The sequence below is a fragment of the Agelaius tricolor genome, unplaced genomic scaffold (assembly GCF_023055355.1).
Source record: "Agelaius tricolor isolate 1412-34295 unplaced genomic scaffold, bAgeTri1.0.p SCAF_16, whole genome shotgun sequence".
NCBI lineage: Eukaryota > Metazoa > Chordata > Aves > Passeriformes > Icteridae > Agelaius > Agelaius tricolor.
In genome coordinates, this window is record NW_027269276.1 from 11,859,233 (window position 1) to 11,865,918 (window position 6,686).

The window sequence follows — 6,686 nt, forward strand, 5'->3', positions numbered from 1 at the left end:
ATCAAGATAGGAGAGGCTACTGGCTAAGCTCAGACATACAACCAAGCTGGATAAATGGGAAAAAAGATGCATTAGGAATTTAGTTTGGTGAAATCACTAAAATGAATCACATAAGTCTTCATTTTTCTTACCCAGTGGTAAAAATTTAAGTATATCCATAGTGGAAAGCAGTTAAGATGTGCACAGTGTAGAGCAACAGCACAAAGGCAGGCAGGCTGTTAGACAGCAAATGAGTGCAGAATAACATGGAAAGGACTGAGATATTGTCAGTATAATTCAGTGAGACACCACCATGCACCCCTGAGTGTGAGTTCAGTTTTCTATAAGTGCATCCCTCACAAAGAATTAGAGGATGTGATGCTACAGTACCAGGCCAGTTGATCCCAGGTGTTTCTTACCATTACATGTTCCACTCTCCAAGAGTGAAGGGCAGAACAGAGGAAGTTCAAATTTCTGAGAATAGTCAGTTAAAGTAAAGCTTTCATATGATAAGAAATTGAAAGACAATCTATTTACTACAAATGAGCAACTCAGTAACTTGATGAAGATTTCCTCTACTAAACACTTTGAGAAGCATAGATCTACACAGTGTATCATTCATGGTATAAAAACATAATTACTTCTTCCAATTATTTTAAATTTTATATTTGATATTGATGAATTTCTGTATTTGTCTCATTAGTAATAATGTTAGAATTTTTTTCAGAAGTTTATGTAACTGCTAAGCTCAGGATGCTTATGTTAATCTAACCAGTTGTCATTTACTTTTTGGTGTTTATACTCCTCAGTGATCTTTACATGCTTCTCATTGATTAACTGTGGATTTTTACTCTGGCAGAAGACCTTCCCCTAAGTTTCCATCAAAGCAAATCCCCTTGAACTAGGGCACCCTGATTATTTTTAATTACAAGATGACAGAACAGACAGTATGCAATATCTAATGCCAATGTGCACGTTTTGAGGGTACACTTTGCTCCTCAGGACCTTGGAAACGTTCTTACATTTTCTAAATCAGCGATCTCTTCCCGAACCGGGCATTGGTTCGTTTGTTCCGACCCGCTGCCCGGCGGCGGAGCAGAACCACCCTCCGCCGGTCCTGCCCTATCCGTGACATACAAAAGGCAGGAGATCTCCAAGGAGGGGCAGCTCATCACCATCCACACAAACACCTTCTTTAGGTATTTTATTAAACTGCCCATCTAATTTCTGTCCTCCCACGCGTGACCCGGAGGATGCGAGCGCTCCGCAATAACCAGGCGCGCACTCGCTTGTCACAGCTGCGTTCTCCGCCGAGCCCGGGCGTGGCGGGGCCGAGCCCGCCGTGTCCCGCACGGCTCCCGCGGCGATCCCGGGGCGCGGCTGGTTCGGATCGGGGCCGCCCCGCATCCGCGCCCCGCGCCGGGGATGCTCCGCCGCCGCCCCCGCCGCGCCCCGGCAGCGCTCGCTCCGCAGTGCGCGGAGCCCCGCGGGCGATGCTGCCCCGCGTCCCGCCCGGCCCGGCCGCCGCCTTACCCCGCCGCGGGGCCGGGCCTGGCCACCGCCCGCCGCCTGCGCGCCGCTCCGCGCCCGACCGGCGCCGCCCGCCGCCTGCGCGCCCCTCCGCGCCCCGAGCCCGGCGGCTGCAGGTGGGTGCCCGGCGCGGCGGCTGCGCAGCGCGGCCCCGGCCCTGCCGGGCACGCTGGGACTCGTAGTCCGGCGGCCGCAGCGCCCGCCGCGGGCACCGGCACCGGCACAGGCAACTGCACCGGCAAGGGCAGCGGCGGCTGCAGCTGCAGCAGCTCCCGCGGCAGCGGCCCTCCCGCCCCCGGCCAGGCCACGCTGCCTTCCCCTGCCCCACTCAGCCCTCCCTGCTTCTGTCCGCCCCAAGCCTGCAGGTGAGGTCCCGCCTAACCCACATAGTCCCTCCCGTCACCCGTGTGCCTCACGACACCAGACTGCGCTGCGCCTTGGGCGCTCTGCCAGCCGCGGCCACCGCCCTGCCCCAGCACAGCCCTGCCCGGTACCCGGTCAGCTCCGGGCACACGTGTCGCCAGCTGATCCCGAAGAACGCGGTTTGCTCCCTCTCAACACCTGCTGCAAACTGAGCCAGCCAAACAGGCCCTGCAGCAGAAACCTGCTGGCCCTCACCCCGAACCAAGATGTGTCACCCCAGGGAGCCAGTTTTGGAGTAGAGGGTGCTGGCCTCTGAGAGAAATTTTGATATTTTTCCTTTCTTCTGTTAATTAGTGTTCGCAAGTCAATTTATATTTGTTCTATTATTCTACAGTAAGGTTAACCATTGGTTGAAATTATATGTAATATTATTTGAGTGAACCCCTTTTAATTAAGCATGTCCTTGAATTATCACGATGCTTTCACTGGGTGTTGTGATTTAGTTGAACAGAGGTCCTTGGTTCTGAGCACTAAGTGATGAGTCACAAGCAGCAGAAAAGCTGTTCCAATGATTGGGATGTCTTTAAGTTTCATTTCACATTGCCAGGAAAAGAAGACATTGCCTTGTTAAGAAGCAGATGCTGCACTAGAGTTGAATTTTCCTATGGAAAAAAAGTACAACTAGGAAATGCCAAACCCTGCCAAACACCTCAGGTGTCTGTAGCAAGACTTAGAGCAGAAAATTCAGGCTAATGAGGGGCTGAAGGGTTGCCATGGGTGTTTTGCCACTGCTGCTAAGGAAAATACCTGTATCCACAATAATGTGCAGAGCATAGAAAAATCCTCCAAAGCTGCAGTTACCTGCTTGGAACCTCCTTACCTCAAACTTCTCAGAAAATGGGATATCCAGCCGTAAGTTAACAGCTTTTTTGCCAAACATCTAAAATGTTATCAGATCAACAGAAATGGGAAATAATCAGATCCATTTTTTCTGCAGTCTTTCCCTTTCCTTCCCTTCCTTGAAGCAGAAAAAGTGTTTGCATCTGTGGTTTTGTTTGTTCAGTCCCAGAAGCATCAGGAAAGCTGAACCAAATTGCTTTGAAATCTTCTGCTCTGTAACTTGGTGGCTCAGGCTGAAGAGCAATTTGTTGCTTTGGTGGTGGGGTTGAAGCTTCCCTGCAAATGGGTCTCATTCAGCCATGAGACAGAAATGTGGATTTAATTATTGACACGGATCCAAACCTCTTTTGGGATTTAATCTTGGTCTGTAGGATCAGGGCTTGAATGAGTCACTCATAATTATACAAACACTGGGAAAGGGAAATGTATGCTATCTACACAGAGTGAAAGTTAACATTAGGGTGTTTGCTTTTTGATAAACTCATACAAGTTTTTTCACTCAGATTTTCCTGTCACACCTTAAAATGTATTTATTAAGCTGATATGAAGGAAAATGAATCCTCCCATGCTGACTTTCCCATCTGCATGCTTTATATCTGATGACAAATTCACTCCATATCCCTTTCTGTTAAAAATGTAACAATCCTCTGCAAGGAGTATAGAGTTTGGCTGAAGTCAATATTCTGCTCTTCTTTGGCTGTGGTTTCATGTTTCTTTCTTCCTTATACTTCATGCATGGAATTTGCAATCAAGAAATCAGAAATATGATCAGTTTCTGTTTAAGAAAAGGTGCAGGTCACCTATATTTACGAGGCATAGCAACAAAACCACAGTAAATAGATTAAATGCAGATGTACTAGATAATCTTTCATTCTTCTCAAACTGCAACATTAGAAGACAAATGTATTCAATACAATTCATGAATCTGAGCTCTATCCCATGTCTGGGCTGCAGGAGATCCCATTAATGGGCTATGCCTGCTGTGATACATTTACATCAAATGACTGTGGCCACCTGCACTGACCATATTTCCCATGTGTGGGATTTCCCAGGCTGGCACATCTGAGAGGGTAGGGCAAGGCTCCAAAGCACACCGTTTTTCCCTGGCAGAACCTTTGCATAACATTTTGTCCACCTAGCCTTTTAATTTTATTTTACTTTTATGTATTTCACCTGTTGAAAGAAGTGCAGTGGCAGAGTAAACACCCTAAGGCTATAACAGAAAAGGAGATAACTACCCTAAAAAAAAATTTACTCCACTCTGGGGGATGCCTTTGAGAGCTGGGATCCTGTGGTCCCAAAACAATGCATTTCCTGGCTCAGCCTTTCCTACACCCAGTGACAGTTTGTTTCAAAGGCTCTATGGTGAATGCAGTGTAGATGTTTGGCATTTTTTTGACTCTGTCTAAACTGGGCTTACTGCCAGCAGGTTGTACCAGTAAATCATTAGCTGGGGCACCCAAAAGCAAGTTTTATTTTGCTAAACTATTTGTAGCCAAAATGTGGTTAGTTGTTTCAAAATGTTTGTGGCATTTTTTAAATAAAAAGCCACAGGGGCTGTTGTTTTCATCTGGTTTCCTTATGACACAGCTTGTAAGACTTTGCTTAATTAATTCCTGCTAGAACTGGAGCTTGTCTTCTAGACAACATCTGGACTTGATTACTGTGTGGTGCATGTTTTGATCTCTTCCCTTAAAGACCAGACATTGATCAAATTCAGTGACCTGTAAATAAAACCCCCTGGTTCGATTCCTGATCAGCAAATTTCAGGCCTAGGGTAGAGAAAATAATTTACTCTTGCCCAAATGTAAAATTACTGAATTGGGGAGATATTTCTGAAATGCCCTTGAAAGAAAACCAATCTATGTTAGCAGCCTCCATTTGTAAGATCTTGATGGTTCAAGCCTTAAAATGTTGGCCAGCAGCATTTCAACTGGTCAATCCCCAACTATATTTGGATTGGAAATTTTTTAGTTGCATTGCTTTGATAGATAATAGGATTTTCTTGGATTGTTTTATAAGGTGAGGTACAGTAAAACATTAAATAACACTATTGTCAAGTCCTCTGTTATTTCATCCGGACTTGCTTCCTGTAAACCATTCTACATCCTTAGCACAATAAATCCTGAATAAATGCATTTCAATTTAGACACTGCATTTGCTATGGTAGCAACACTAATAATAAATATCTTATCTGTACCAGTTAATTTGCAGCAGATATCCAACTGAACCACAACTTTCATTCTGCAGGAGTGGAAGGTGAGACACAGCACAGATGGTGTTTGAAGTCTGGGGCCCAGCTGGCAGGCATGCCTCTGGGAACAGGAACAGGCTGAGAGGTGCAAGGGATTGCCACAGGACACAAGATGACCACCACTGAGCCTGGGGCCAGACCCCAGCAGCTCACCATCCTCTGTGCCCCTTGCAGAGCTCTGCATCCCTACTCTGCCCCAGGCAGCCTGCCCAGGTCGGTTCACACTGCCCTGGAGACACCCTGGAGCAAAGGCAGCATGACTCTGCTCCATCCTGATGTGGCTCCTCCACCCACCCACCCCAGCTCTGCTGTCTGTTCTGGGATGAGAATGAGGAGATTTTGGCCAAATCCCCACCTTTTTTACATTGTCCCATTTAAAGTGCTTTGCACCTCAGATAGGAGCAGGATCCAAGAGACACTGTGCTCCTGTCTTTACAGGGTCTGCTAATGGGGAAGACCTTTCTGTTCCACTTCCTTCTCAATGAATGGATCTGCAGGACAGCTCCTTCAGCACTGAATTTCTCTATCCAAAGAGTCAGAGGCCCAAGGTCAGACAGAGGCCTTCTGGAGCTGACCAGTATACACTGGGCATGTTTCTGTTACCACGTTTTTCTTTCATGCAGTGAGTCTCCAGGGAATTGCATCCTTTGGGATACATCTAAACTGTCTTAATGGTCTGCTTGAGAAACAAAGCCCTGTAAGGGGTGGTCCCAGATGCTGGGCAGAGCATGTCAGACGTGTGGGCTCCTGCAGAGGGGGCTGAGAATGCTGCGAGTCTGATGGTCAGTGCTTGAGCTTTCTGCAGACATGGCTGGAGTCTGATGGTCAGTGCTTGAGCTCCCTGCAGACATGGCTGGAGTCTGATGGTCAGTGCTTGAGCTCTCTGCAGACATGGCTGGAGTCTGATGGTCAGTGCTTGAGCTCTCTGCAGACATGGCTGGAGTCTGATGGTCAGTGCTTGAGCTCTCTGCAGACATGGCTGGAGTCTGATGGTCAGTGCTTGAGCTCTCTGCAGACATGGCTGGAGTCTGATGGTCAGTGCTTGAGCTCTCTGCAGACATGGCTGGAGTCTGATGGTCAGTGCTTGAGCTCTCTGCAGACATGGCTGGAGTCTGATGGTCAGTGCTTGAGCTCTCTGCAGACGTGGCTCAGCAGGTGGGCCCTGGGCCGGCCACAAGGCATCCATCCACAAGAAAAGGGAGAAATTCCCCCCCACACAGGTAGCTACCCCTGTGGCCTCCCATCAAAGGCTGCGTAGGCTCATGGGACTGTGCTTGTCTTAACCCTTTGCATCTGAACATGAAGTTCTCAAAGTGTTAGGCTTGTGTCTCAAGAGAACCAGGACTGAACCATGTCCCTCTTTGCTGCTACTGGAATATGATTCCTCACACATCATTTGTTTAATCCGACTCATTAAAAAAAGATATATAGGATAGAGGGTCAGGCATCACTTTTTCTTATCATCTACTTTACTGACAATATCCTTCCTGTCTACATCCCGTGTGAATTCCCTAGGCAGGAAGATATTTCTGTCTCAAGCCTCATACTTTGAACAAATATTCTTTATCAGCACTGTGGAGAGTAAGTATAGTATGTTTTAATCAGTTTAGAATTATGTTTGAGGTTTTTTTCCTGCTGTGCTCAGCTCAGTGACCAGCAG

At 47.4% G+C, this 6,686-nt stretch overlaps 1 protein-coding gene across 2 annotated transcripts in view; it reads right to left on the reverse strand.

Moving 5' to 3' along the window:
- LOC139596877 (tropomodulin-2) overlaps positions 1-1,665 on the reverse strand; it is a 34,699-nt gene extending 33,034 nt beyond the window's left edge. For both annotated transcript variants that reach the window (XM_071441540.1, XM_071441539.1), the window contains exon 1: positions 1,513-1,665. The gene's annotated coding sequence lies outside the window, so the exon portion shown is untranslated. The remainder of the gene's footprint in view (positions 1-1,512) is intronic.
- Between the last annotated feature and the right edge of the window lie 5,021 nt (positions 1,666-6,686).